Source organism: Oryctolagus cuniculus, chromosome 1 (genome assembly GCF_051225735.1).
Source record: "Oryctolagus cuniculus isolate XC-2025 breed Fujian yellow rabbit chromosome 1, ASM5122573v1, whole genome shotgun sequence".
NCBI lineage: Eukaryota > Metazoa > Chordata > Mammalia > Lagomorpha > Leporidae > Oryctolagus > Oryctolagus cuniculus.
In genome coordinates, this window is record NC_142867.1 from 82,288,899 (window position 1) to 82,303,908 (window position 15,010).

Here is a 15,010-nt window from a genome sequence, read left to right on the forward strand (position 1 = left end):
TCCTACGTGGGTTCGGGAGCCCAAAGACTTGGGTCATCTTCCATTACTTTCCCAGGCCATAAACAGAGAGCTGGATCAGAAGTGGAGCAGCGGGGACTCTAACCGGGGCCCATGTGTGATGCTGGCACCAAAGGCAGATGCTTAACCTTCAACACCACAGTGCTGGCCCTCAAGTTGATAATCTTGAATGACCTATGAATGATATTATAAATATAAATATGGCCCTTGGCAGAAAAAAGGCCTCTCACCCATGCAATAAGATAACCTATTCTTTGTTGTTGTTATTGTTGTTTCCTTTTGTTAATTGCTTAAAATATCTTCAAAAGTTAAATTGTAAATCCAAATTACCCATTTCTAGATCATGAGAGTTAATTTAAAAGCATAATGCTCCACATGAAGAAATGGGAACATCAAAAATAGGAGCCAATGAAAATACAGTACTTGATGGCAGAGCTGAATAAATAAGTAAATGCAGAAATAATCATGTCTTTAAAATAAAACCAATTATATGAACAAAGGCAACAGAATATTGTGTATTGCAACACGATTTGCATGCATCCAAGAGAGAAACATGACACTTATTATTCACAAAGAACCTGACCTAAAGTGCCATTCACACAGAATTCAAGAGGATCCCTCTCTCTTGTGTTGTAATATGATATCCTTGGTACAATGGCAGAGATTAATCGAATGATGGAACATACAGACAAAGAAAACCTAAGAAGGGAGAAATGTCTTTTGCACATGGAATTCAAGAAAGAACTTTCTGGGGAGTTCCTATTTAATATAAACAGAAGAGGAAAATAATGGAGACATATCATGCCAACGAACAAGTGTTTTCCAGCTAGATAATGAAGCAGAAACGAGTCCATAAGTATGAACAAACAAAGCTTTCTTTGAGCAATTTTTTTAAAGGTTGATGGAATTGAACATAAGGTGCCATGTGATGGCACAGTATGAGTGCTAAGTGGCTTTTTAAGTCACGGTAAAGATTTTCAATTTCATTAGAGCAAAAGGAGACATTTGAAGAGAGGATGATATGATTTGATACGTCTTCAGAGGAAGCTCTGGCTATTTCCCAAGTACAATCCAAGAAGAGAGCATTTAGGGAACTCTGAGCTAGGATAGTGCCAGGAAGATAAAAAGACAAATCTAAGATATGTCACAGAGTAACAATTGACAGAATTTTACATTATTTATTCAGATGATACATACTGATTAATAGAGGTACAATTCACTCCTTTGAATGCAGAAATATCCAAAAATTCCAAAACATCTAAACAGATTCATCTGGATAATATGGGCCTCAATTGGAAGTTTCCCTGTTATTTATAGATTTAATGTTTTATTTAAAAAAGGAAAAAGGAGGGACTGGCGTAGCAGGTAATGCCGCTGCCTACAATGCAGGCATCACATACAGGTGCCAGTACTGTTCTGGCAGCCCTGCTTCTGATCCAGCTCCCTGCTAATAACCTGGAAAAAGCAACAGAAGATAGCCTCTGTCACCCATTATGGAGGCAGAGGAAAAGTTCCTGGCTGCTGGTTTCAGCCTGGCCCAGCCCTAAGAATGAACCAGCAGATATAAGGTCTTTTTCTCTCTGTAACCGATTCAAATAAATAAATAATTCTTAAGGAAAAAAGAATAAAAACAGAGAGAGAGAGAGAGAGAGAGAGAGGATAGAAATTCAAAGCATGGACAAGTGAAAGTCTCTTATATCAGAATTGGCTGAAATCATAATGAAGAGCTACCTGGATGAATCTAAACAGTTCATTTTAATAATATTATGTTTTATTTCACAAAGCAGAACATATCATTAGAAAAACTAATGGGTTAAACTAGACATTTTCTAATCCTCCATGCAAATTGGAGATAATTAAATATTCATTCATTAGGCAATGTTTAGAACAATTAATGGCTAATCACTCTTTTGTGTCTGCTAGCCATGGACTGATAATAATAACAAAAGTCAAAATGTCCATTTTTTCTAAACAGCATATTATCCTAACTGGCAATAATGTTGTGTTTTGTTCAGTATTATTGTCCACTCTAAAACCAAACATTACAGTTAATATTAGGATATATGTATTTTTTTATTCAACTCAGAACTTCAAAAAATTTATAATTACTTTTTTGGACTTGATATATTTATTGTTTAATTATATACTTTAATTATTTTATCTGTTCAAGAAAGATATTTTCATATTTAGTGGTCTTTTTTCTAAAGGATATATTACTTTTGAGTTCATTTTAAAAAATAAGGCTCATTACTTTTTAATAAAATTTGATAATATTTTAATGAAATAAAATGTAAAACACTGTTGAGATTTTTGTGTTTGTTTTCCAGGGAAATATAATTATTATACTCTCATTAAATGACATACACATGAAGATATTAAAATCATATGCAGTGTGTCAAAGACTATCTCAGAGTATTTAATTTATTTAGACAGAGGAACCTGATACTTCTTATCCATCACTGGATGCTTTCATAATCAAGGCCTGACACCATTAAAGTTTTCAAGAAAGAAAAAAGGTCACAGGAAACTTAAATATTACCTATAATATCGTTTCTTAAGAAACAGAGCCAGCATATCTAGCATAATTCTAAATAAAATAAGATATGAGAGTTTCATCCTACATTCATCTTTTGAAATCCTACATGTGCCTGTCTTTATAATTGAATCCCACAGAGAAGACATTAAGAGAACTGATATTTTTGCAGGAATTCAATGAAAGTCCAGAGAACTGTTAAATACTTGATTAACTGCTGTTAAGAAAATGCCCTTATTAATTATTTCTCCAGAACACTAAGCACTTTCTGGCATGAATACCCCTGCTCTCCTTGGGACTCCTTTTCCAATCTGTCTAGAATAATTCCCTCATCCACCACAAGGCTCTTGCTTCAAAGGTCCATAGGCAGCAATCAATCAACCAACACCTCATTTTCTGAGTGCAGAAAGTGTATGTCAATTTTGGCACAATGAGTTAGGGGAAAGAAATGGCTTCCACTCTCATCTACCTGGTTTGTGAAATACCAAAATTCTAGTGAAACCATTCGCTTTAACTTTAATAATGATCTTAGCATTGTTTTGATTCCGGTGATTAAACAGAGAGGTAGCAAAGAGAATTTATTCCACCACATAAGTCAAATAGTGCAAACAAAACCATAAGTACTTCCTGCTCATGAACTTCATTTTTTAACCATCTTTTCTTTCTTGAGTCTTCTAGAGCAATTTTAAACCATTACTGTGGCACATGACTTTGTGAAATATTAGACTAAAGATAGCAAAGATTCTTAGCTCAAGGGTGGAGATACTTTACAGATGGCTGGGAAGTGGGAATAGAAAATGTTCCTCTACCTATTTTGGTAGTAAAATTTTCTTAGGCCTTGAAGCAAAAGTAGCCTGATGTTTATATATAAGAAACAGTAGTCCACAAAGAGCTTTGTGTCAGAACTTCCCAGGGAGCTTAATAATCAAACATTATCATAGCTCAAAATCTCACAGTATTTGACTGCAGAAACTCAGTTTTTTAACACTTTTCAGATAGTGAAAGGACTAGGAATTAGGAAATATATTGATGAAACAGAGATATTTAGGGAAGGCAAAAAAACATTTTACGTTCAATAATATGTACTACATCAACATATTATTTGAAATCTGACATTATATAAATGTATATGAGTTTAAAGCTTTAAAATAATATTGATTATCACTGAGTTGATGAATTCAATTAATTCAGTTACATGTTTCTTTTTTCTTTTAACATACATTTATTTATTTATTTATTTGGAAAGCAGAATGAGAGAAAGAAGAAAAAAACAAAAACAAGAGGAAAAAAAAAATCTCTGTCTGCTATTTCACTCTCCAAATACCTGCAATAAAAGGGGCTGGTCCAGGCCAAAGTCAGGAGCTCAGAACTCAAACAAAGACTCCCACCAGGGTAGCAGGAATAACATAATAGAAACATCATCTGCTGCCTCCCAGGGTACAAATTATCAGGAAGCTGGACTTGAAAATGGAGCAGGGACTTGAGTCCAGAAACTCTAGTTTAGGGCAGGAGTATATTGAATGGGATCTTAACCATTGTACCAAATACTCTCCACTATTTATACAATATTATCTCTTTAATCTAATATGCCTATTATTTAGTATGGTCCTTACTACATAATAGTCACTCAAGATATTTTTGTTGAATAAAAGGATTTATTATTGCAAAGGATCCTAATAACAGGATATGGATTTTATGTTATTACTTAATCTCTGATTTCTGAGAGTATTATTTTATTTTACTTTTTTTTTTTTTTTTTTTGACAGAGTGGACAGTGAGAGAGAGAGACAGAGAGAAAGGTCTTCCTTTTGCCGTTGGTTCACCCTCCAATGGCCGCCGCGGCCCACTGCAGCCGGCACATCACGCTGATCCGAAGGCAGGAGCCAGGTGCTTCTCCTGGTCTCCCATGCAGGTGCAGGGTCCAAGGACTTGGGCCATCCTCTACTGCACTCCCTGGCCACAGCAGAGAGCTGGCCTGGAGGAGGGGCAACCAGGACAGAATCCAGAGCCCCGCCCGGGATTAGAACCCAGTGTGCCGGTGCTGCAGGCGGAGGATTAACCTACTAAGCCGCGGCGCTGGCCTTAATTTTTTAAAGATTTATTTATTTATTTGAAAGTCAGAGTTACACAGAGAGACAAGGAGAGGCAAAGAGAGGGAGAGGTCTTCCATACACTGGTTCATCCCCAATTGGCTGCAATGGCCGGAGCTGTGCCAATCTGAAGCCAGGAGCCAAGAGCTTCTTTCAGGTCTCCCATGTGGGTGCAGGGACCCAAGGACTTGGACCATTTTCTGCTGCATTCCCAGGCAATAGCAGAGAACTGGATCAGAAGTGGAGCAACATGTGATGTCAATACTGCATGCTGTGGCTTTACCCGCTATGCCACAGTGCTGGTCCTGAGTTTTATTTGTTTTTATTTATTTATTTTTTTTTTAAACACAATCTTATTTATTTGTTGTTATTAAACCTTATTTTTGACTGGACTCAGATTTAGAAGTAGACGCTCTCAGAGAAGACAGCCTACGTCTCTTGGCAATCTGTTCCTGGCGTTTTTCTTTGGCCTCCTTCATTCTCTTGGCCAAGAGTTTAGCATATTCTGCAGCCTCCTCCTTGTTCTTAGTACGCTGTTTCTTCAGAGCAATTCACTGGCGTTTGTGTTGCAGGACACGTGGAGTAACCAGACGCTGAATCTTGGGTGCTTTGGTCCTAGGTTTCTTACCTTCTTTGTTTAAGGGCTTTCTTACAACATACTGGTGTACATCATCTTCTTTAGAAAGATTGAAAAATATACGAATTCTGCTGGCTCTTTTAGGACCCAGGCGACGAGGCACCGTGGTATCAGTCAATCTAGGAATATCTTTCTCTCCTTTTTTTACAATAACCAAGTTGAGAACATTCAAATTGGCATCGACAATGCAGCCCCAAACTGATTTGCGCTTTCTTTCTCCAGTTCTCCTTGGTCTGTAAAAGGAATGCCCCTTACTCAGCAGCAGGCAGACCCGCCCATGGGTCAAGACACCTTGCTTCATGGGAAAACCTTATCATTCCCACCACTGATGCGGATGACATAACCCTTCCATTCTTCACCCAGAGCATCAGCAGCAACTTCTGTGGCCATACGCTTCTCATATAAAGTACAAAGTTTACGTTCATCGTTCACTTCGATGAGTTTCTGGCAGCCAGCGGCTGGGAAGGAGATATTCAGCTTCATTTTGAAGCAGCTGACCGCCTCGGAGGCGCCAGGGAAAAGAGGCCCCCTGAGTTTTATTTTTAATTGATCCTTCAACATGCATGAATTTAACTCTAAGCATACTTCAAAAGTTTTATGGAAATGAATTTATTAGAAAAGTATATTTTGGGGCCAGTGTTGGGGCATAGTGGGTAAAGCTGCAACCTGTAACACTGGCATCCCATTTGGTCCTTTCAAAAAAATAAAATGTAAATAAAATGTAAATCATTGACTAACAATTAGGAATATGAGGTGACAATTAAACTGATGAGACCGAGACAAAAACTAGAAGATGGAAAGGAGTGAACAAAAATCACAAGTCTGCTCAATCAAGGATGAATTTTTTATTTGAATCCTGCAAAACTGGCGGAACTTTAAAGCATATGAGACTTTCCACTGCAATCCAGAAAAGGCTGAATCTTAGGAATAAATTTTATTAAGACTTTAGTCATGAAATCAAAATGAATACATTTATCCTAAAAATAAAAGCAAAAGTAAAATAGATTCCTCTCAACAAAATGTAAAATCTAAACTATGAATGACTGGGATTAACATGCCCGAAGATAGGAACATTCAGGGGCCAGTGTTGTGGACCTGCTGGTAATGCCGCTCACTTGCAACCTTGACAATCCATACTGGAGTGCTTGTTGGAGTTCTTCTCTTCCACTTCTGATCCAGCTTCTTGCCAATGTATCTGGGAAAGTGCTGAATGATAACTAAAGTTCTTGGGCCCCTGCCACACACATGGGAGACCCTGATGGCATTCTTAGTTTCTGGCTGCAGCCTTGCACAGCCTGGCTGCTATGGGCATTTGGAGAGTGAAACAGATAACTTTCTCCCTCTATGTCACTCTTTCAAATAAATAAATAACTCATTTAAAAAAAGACTCTACAATGTATCATTTATTTCTAGAATATAATATGAAGTACTTAGCATGTGAGAAAACATTGGGAGAATGTGATCCAAAATCAAGAGAAAATTCATCCAATTGAAACAGCTGTACCAAAGATGTTGAAAGTAACAGGCAAGTACTTTAAAGTAACTATGATACATACATAATCTATGGCAACACAGATAAAATTGGATGTTTTCAGAAAATATTTGAAAACTCTAAAAATGAACTACATACAAATTTTATACATGAAAAATGCAAAATCTTAAAAAAAGTGGCAGATTAAGTATATTAGGAGTGCATTAGTGAACTAGGAGACAGGAAAATATCAGTCTAGCAGAGGGAAGATAGCACTACTCTGCTTATTGAGGAGACACCATCAAATGATAAATAAATGTTCAGTTGGAATCTAAGAAGGAAAGGTTAGTGCAAAGTATTTCTGAAGATATATTTTGGAGAGTCAACGAAGTGTGCCTTACATATACAATTATTCAACAATATGAAAGGAAGGAATTTCTGATGCACAAATAGCTTGGAAGTATATACAAAGTATATTTTTAACCAAGAGAACCTGGAGATAAAAAATTTACATTTATATGAAATCCTAGAACTGGCAAATCTGTGCTATTTTTATAGAAATAAAAGCAGTTGTTGCCTCTCAGTAGAGATATTGCCACTCAAGGGCACAAGGGTATCATCTCTACTAACAGGAAGTTTCTGTCTCTTTGTTTTGAGATTTTGGTTACCTGGGAATACATAGTTGTCAGGATCCATCTAACTATACATTTAAAATCTGTGCATTTTATTGTTTGTATATTTTAGCTCAATAAGCTAAGAAGCATATGAAAAAGAAGAAAATATAAACTTGTCTGTTGGGATTGTACATAATACATAAGTAGTTAAAATATGAGAAAGTGATAAAAATATTCCAAAATTGTATGCATTGCAACATGAAGAGCTACAACAGAGAGAGTTGGGACAGAAGAAGGAGAGTGGAAAGGAGAGGATATATTCCATTTCAGAGAAGTTAGGAAAAGAGGTGGGGAAATAATTGAGACTGGGTAGGCCCTGGTACTGGGCTCTGTGTTGCCTTTCAATAATGTAAAGTATCATGACATAAATGTACATACATTAGCTCCTCTCTCCCTTCCCCTCTGGATCCACTTCTCTCCTCATAATTTGTATACTTCATAAGAAAACTGCAAGTATGTTTTATTGTATTCAAAGAAACACAAAATAAGTAAAACCCACAAGTTTTAAAGTATAAAAACAAAAGGGCTGCTTAAGAATGTGATGAGATATTATTTCTAAAAACATATTTCTTTTTTTGGGGGGGGTAATATCTATATCCTATATTTGGGCAAGAAAGGACTTAATGTTTGATTGCCTAAACTTTGGTTGCACCTAACATTGTCTTAGGATTTATTTAAATATAGATCCCAAGTCACTACTCTGGAGAATTCTGTCTTGGCAGCAGGTGTGAAGACTCTCAGTTCATTTTTAGCCAACTTAGTTAAGTAATTCTGATGCAGTCAGTGTGATATCACCATTCTGCAAGTTGCTATGTGCAAGACTTGGGCCAGATGAATCCTCAGTGCCCCATCCATACTTTTGTCCTAACATGCCTAATATACTTAGCACAAAATCAAAAAGGAAACATTTAAAATTCGTATCACCTTTGAAACTAATTTTTATGAAAATACAAAAGAAGTTGGACAAATGTATGTGACTTAAAACTTAGAGTAAAATAATTTCTTTGCAAATGGTGAAATTATATTCCTTTATATTATTTTAGAAACAAGTTTCCAAATCAAAAATAGCTTATTATTTGAAAGTTTTGTTTTTCTTTTGGACAGGCAGAGTGGACAGTGAGAGAGAGAGAGACAGAGAGAAAGGTCTTCCTTTGCCATTGGTTCACCCTCCAATGGCCACCACGGCCGGCGCACTGCAGCTGGTGCACCGCGCTGATCCGATGGCAGGAGCCAGGTACTTCTCCTGGTCTCCCATGGGGTGCAGGGCCCAAGCACTTGGGCCATCCTCCACTGCACTCCCTGGCCATGGCAGAGAGCTGGCCTGGAAGAGGGGCAACCGGGACAGAATCCGGCGCCCTGACCGGGACTAGAACCCGGTGTGCCAGCGCCGCTAGGTGGAGGATTAGCCTAGTGAGCCGTGGCGCCAGCCTATTTGAAAGTTTTTCAGAAAGTTTTGACTCCCATCTGTCAAGGTCAATGTCTTGAGTTGACTTATTCACTTGAAAATGGAAATTCAGGATTCAGATTTTCTCTTCTAGTTCAGCGTACTCAGTTGCTGTTTTGAAAGTAACTTGTTTGCATGGCTGAAGACAAAAGTAGATTGGGTAAATGTTTCACAGGTATCAGGTAAATATTTCACTGAGATCAAAATGTGTTCATGGACAGTGAATCCATTGCAAAAACTGCAGAATTCTGAAAAAAAAAAAAAAAAAACAAACTTCCAAACTGCAAAGGAATTGTGAGTTTATTGTGTGTGTTTGTAGTACTGTATAATTCCATGCTATTTGAACTAACAGGTTTCCAATGTAAATAGCTGATTTATTACATTTTAGAGTGGTTTTTAAAGTAATTATTGATAAATTGATAAATCTCTTCAGTATTTTTCAGTGTTATTAAAGATAATATCTCTTAGATCTGGAACACTAGCTTATCTTCTAAAGATATTATAACCAAGGGGCAAAGGGGTAAAAAGGACACAGAAAAAGAACGAAAAAGTAGATCAAACATGAAAAGAAGAGATATATGGAAGACAGAGTAAAGAGTAGTTAGACCATTGTTTTTAATTATTCATTTTTATTTGAAAGGCAGAGCAACAAAGGTGTAGAGAGGAAAGATCAAGATAGAGACAGAGAGATCAAGAAATAAAGACGTAGAGAGAAACCCTCTATGCTCTGCTTTACACCCCCAGTGACCACAATAGCTGGAAATAAACCAGGATGAAGCCAGGAGCCAGCAACTCCATCTGGCATCTCCCACATGAGTTTCAGACACTCAAGTACTTGAGCCATCATTTGCACTGCTCAAGTGCATTAGCAGGAAGCTGCATAGAAATGGAGGTGGGAGTTGCAATAGGCACTCTGATATGGGATGCAGACTTGCCAAGCAGTGACTTAGCCAACTGCACTACAATGCCTGGACCATTAATCCAATTTTATTGGAGATTGAGAATGGCTTTCTTTGCTATCAGGGGTCCTCCTCATAGGAATTCACCCCCAAAAACTGCAAAATCTTTGAAATCCATTATCTCATTACAAGGAAAGGAGAAAAGATGGGACAGGGAGCACCAGTGGGTTGTCAAATGACTGGACATAATAATAATATTAGGAAAATTTGTTCTGAATCAAAAACGTGTAGAGGAAAATTAAAGAATTTAGAATTAAGATAAAGACTTATTTAACTTCACAATATTGAACAAATTATTTTAAATAGTTGACCCTCATTGTCCTGATCAATTGATTGTAGATAATAAAGTGCTTTGAAAGTCTTGTGGACAGTAATAATTTTTTAAAAAATACTAAGTGATGTCTATAATGTAAAAGTGAGTCAATGTAGTCAATCCGCATAGATAAGAGTCTATTTAGGCTATGCTTTCCTTTACTGTTAGTGTTACGTAAAAGGCCAGATTATCATCTAAAGTTAATTGAGAGGCATGGAAAATGGAAACAATAGTATTAATAAACGCATTCCGTATTTATCAAACAACTCTGATAAACTGCATGAATTAAACACCTTACATGTTAAAACTCAAAACAATATTATGAAGCAATCACTGTTATGTTCATTTTGTGAGAGAAAAGTGAAGCACAGAAAAATGAGTTTAATTGCCCAAGATCAACTTGCTAATAAGCACATGTGGTAATGTTACCAAGGCAATGCCAATTATATTTAACTCATCTGCATTGTCAGTTACACAATATATATAGCAACAGTGTGTCATGTGATTGATTCCACAGACACAAAGAATGTAGCTTTAAAAGGGACCCGGCATTCACTAGCATCCTTATCCTACAAACAAGAAATGTTCCATGACAACAGGAGAAAAATGAGAAAATAAAGCTGTGCTAAAACAGACATTTTCCCTTTAAGCAAATATTTGATATTAGTAATTGATAAACATTCATGCATTAAATGAAATGCATAAATAGCTTCTGTTTATCAAATAACCTAGAAATACTTCGCAGAAACTAAACTAGTTAATCAGTTCACCAATGTTAGTCTCCTTCTGTTTTGCTAAGTTTTGCTAAGTTGTGAAACTCAGATTTTTTAATGTCATAATAATGGTGAATTTTGTGTGCCAACACAAATAATTTTATGCATTCACTCAAATGCTTATGCATTGCTGTGAAGGTACTTTGTCGATGTGAATAATATCTAATATTGACCTTGAGTAAAGGAGACTATCCTACATAATCTGGTGGACCTGACTCAGTCAGTTGAAAGGACTTAGAGCAGGTCAGAGGCTTTCCTGAAGAAGAAACGTTGCCTACCGACTGCACCTTCAGCTCACGCCTGAGAAGTCCAACCTGCCTTGCTTGATGTTCTGCCCTCCAGATTTTATACCAGCAAATCAGCTTCAACAATCATAAGCTAATTCCTTGCAATATAAACCAATTTTAGGAAACATATACAAATGTGATGATGCTAATATATATAATTAATATTGTACATAATGTATATTAATATATGTAATTAATATAATATTATATATGTACTCTGTCTATATAGCTATAGCTATAGATATAGATATATGGAGAGAGTCTGGTCCTGGGATTCACTAGAGCTTCTTTTTTATGTACAAATCATTTCACTTTACTGTTGTCAATTCTATCAATTGCCCCTACCTAACATCATTCTTTATCTATTACAACAAATGGTTATCTCCTACCTCAGATAAAATATTTAACAATAAATATTCTGCCATTCACCAGCTCTTTTATATCCAAGCTCCTCTGTTCAGTAGCCCACTTTTGTTTTCTTCTGTATTATCTCATGGATAAGAGACAGCTATTCTTTTTCAAGACTCTTCAAAAGGGATTTGTTAAATTAATAGGGATTTGTTGAATGAATCTAAACTAAATATCCGTAGGGACATGGCATCCTAAACAATTCCCTTCCTTTTGTGATTGTCTTTTCTTGTCAGAACTATTTCCTCTTGTTCTTTCTCATATTTATGTGGATTCTGCTTCTACTGAGAACTCAGGAATCTACAGATATACTATCTCCATCCATTTAAATATTATTTTATCTTAAAATTTTCTTTTCAGACTCCCCCCACCTCTCTCTCTCTCTCTCTCTCTCTCTCTCTCAGTTACATTAACTCCTCAATCTGGACAATGTTATCCACAACAAGTATTTCAAATATTTGTTTCCTAAAAGCATCTAACCAAAAAGCCTGCAATTTGAATTTTGCCTTTTTTAAAAGATTTATTTATTTATTTGAAAGTCAGAATTACACAGAGAGGAGAGGCAGAGAGAGAGTGGTCTTCCATCCGATGGTTCACTCCCCAATTGGCCGCAATGGCTGGAGCTGTGCCACTCTGAAGCCAGGAGCCAGGAGCCAGGAGCTTCTTCCAGGACTCCCGTGCGGGTGAAGGGCCCAAGGACTTGGGCCTTTTTCTACTGCTTTCCCAAGCCATAGCAGAGAGCTGGATGGAAAGTGGAGCAGCCAGGCCTCGAACCAGCGTCCATATGGGATGTCAGTGCTTCAGGCCAGGGCATTAACCCGCGGCACTACAGTGCCGGTCTCTAATTTTGCCTTTTGAGATTCACCTAATTAATTTTTTTAAACTTTTATTTAATGAATATAGACAGAGAGAAAGGTCTTCCTTTTGCCGTTGGTTCACCCTCCAATGGCCACCACGGCCGGCGCCTCAGCCGGCGCACCGCGCTGATCCGATGGCAGGAGCCAGGTACTTATCCTGGTCTCCCATGCGGGTGCAGGGCCCAAGCACATGGGCCATCCTCCACTGCACTCCCTGGCCAGAGCAGAGAGCTGGCCTGGAGGAGGGGCAACCGGGACAGAATCTGGTGTCCCGACTGGGACTAGAACCCGGTGTGCTGGCGCCGCAAGGCGGAGGATTAGCCTGGTGAGCCGTGGTGCCAGCCTACTGCGGTATAGTATTCTAAAGAGTACATATCCCATAATTTCTTTATCCAGTCTACCGTTGATGGGCATTTAGGTTGGTTCCAGGTTTTGGCTGTTGTGAATTGTGCTGCAATAAACACTAGGGTGCAGACCGGTTTTTTGGTTGCCAATTTAAATTCCTTTGGGTAAATTCCAAGGAGTGGGATGGCTGGGTTGTATGGTAGGGTTATCTTCAGGTTTCTGAGGAATCTCCAGACTGACTTCCATAGTGGCTTGTCCAGTTTGCATTCCCACCAACAGTGGGTTAGTGTCCCTTTTTCCCCACATGCTCACCAGCATCTGTTGTTGGTAGATTTCTGCATGTGAGCCATTCTAACCGGGGTGAGGTGAAACCTCATTGTGGTTTTGATTTGCATTTCCCTGATTGCTAGTGATCTTGAACATTTTTTCATGTGCCTGTTGGCCATTTGGATTTCCTCTTTTGAAAAATGTCCTTGATCAAATATAAGTTGGCTGTAGATGTTTGGGTTGATTTCTGGTGTTTCTATTCTGTTCCATTGGTCTATCCATCTGTTTCTGTACCAGTACCATACTGTTTTATTAACAACTGCCCTGTAGTATGTCCTGAAATCTGGTATTGTGATGCCTCCAGCTTTGTTTTTGTTGTACAAGATTGCTTTAGCTATTCGAGGTCTCTTGTGCCTCCATATGAATTTCAGCATCATTTTTTCCAGATCTGAGAAGAATGTCTTTGGTATCTTCATTGGGATTGCATTGAATCTATAAATTGCTTTTAGGAGAATGGACATTTTGATGATGTTGATTCTTCCAATCCATGAGCATGGAAGATTTTTCCATTTTTTGGTATCCTCTTCTATTTCTTTCTTTAAGATTTTATAATTTTCATCGTAGAGAACTTTAACATCCTTGGTTAAGTTTATTTCAAGGTATTTGATTGTTTTTGTAGCTATTGTGAATGGGATTGATCTTAGCAGTTCTTTCTCAGCCATGGAATTGCTTGTGTATACAAAGGCTGTTGATTTTTGTGCTTTGATTTTATATCCTGCCACTTTGCCAAACCCTTCTATGAGTTCCAATAGTCTCTTAGTAGAGTTCTTTGGGTCCTCTAAGGAAAGAATTATATCGTCTGCAAAGAGGGATAGTTTGACTTCTTCCTTCTCAATTTGTATCCCTTTAATTTTTTTTCTTGTCTGATGGCTCTGGCTAGAACTTCCAGAACTATGTTAAATAGCAGTGGTGGGAGTGGGCATCCCCGTCTGGTGCCAGATCTCAGTGGAAATGCTTCCAACTTTTCCCCATTCAATAGGATGCTGGCCGTGGGTTTTTCATAAATTGCTTTGATTATATTGAGGAATGTTCCTTCTATACCCAATTTGCTTAGAGTTTTCATCATGAACGGGTGTTGTATTTTATCAAATGCTTTCTCGGCATCTATTGAGATAATCATATGGTTTTTCTTCTGCAGTCTGTTAATGTGGTGAATCACATTGATTGATTTGCGAATGTTGAACCATCCCTGCATACCAGGGATAAATCCCACTTGGTCTGGGTGGATGATTTTTCTGATGTGTTGTTGTATTCTATTGGTGAGAATTTTAGTGAGGATTTTTGCGTCTATGTTCATCAGGGATATTGGTCTATAATTTTCTTTCAGTGCTGCATCTTTCTCTGGCTTAGGGATTAAGGTGATGCTGGCTTCATAGAAAGAATTTGGGAGGATTCCATCTTTTTTGATTGTTCTGAATAGTTTGAGAAGGAATGGAATTAGTTCTTCTTTAAATGTCTGGTAGAATTCAGCAGTGAATCCATCTGGTCCTGGGCTTTTCTTTGTTGGGAGGGCCTTTATTATTGTTTCAATTTCTGTTTCAGTTATGGGTCTATTTAGGTTTTCTATGTCTTCATGGTTAAATTTAGGTAGATTGCATGTGTCCAGGAATCTATCCATTTCCGATAGGTTTCCTTGTTTGCTGGCATACAAGTCCTTGCAGTAATTTCTGATGATTCTTTTTATTTCTGTGGTGTCTGTTGTTACGTTTCCTTTTTCATCTCTGAATTATTGATTTGGGTCTTTTCTCTTCTTTTTTTAGTTAGTTGGGCCAATGGGGTGTCAATTTTGTTTATTTTTTCAAATAACCAGCACTTCGCATGGCTGATTTTTTGTAATGTTATTTTGGATTCAATCCTGTTGATTTCTTCTCTGA

The 15,010-nt window shown here is 37.6% G+C and overlaps 1 pseudogene; it reads right to left on the bottom strand.

The window, feature by feature from the left end:
• Nucleotides 1-4,971: 4,971 nt before the first annotated feature.
• On the bottom strand, nt 4,972-5,804 carry LOC100338960 (small ribosomal subunit protein eS6 pseudogene; annotated as a pseudogene).
• Nucleotides 5,805-15,010: the final 9,206 nt, after the last annotated feature.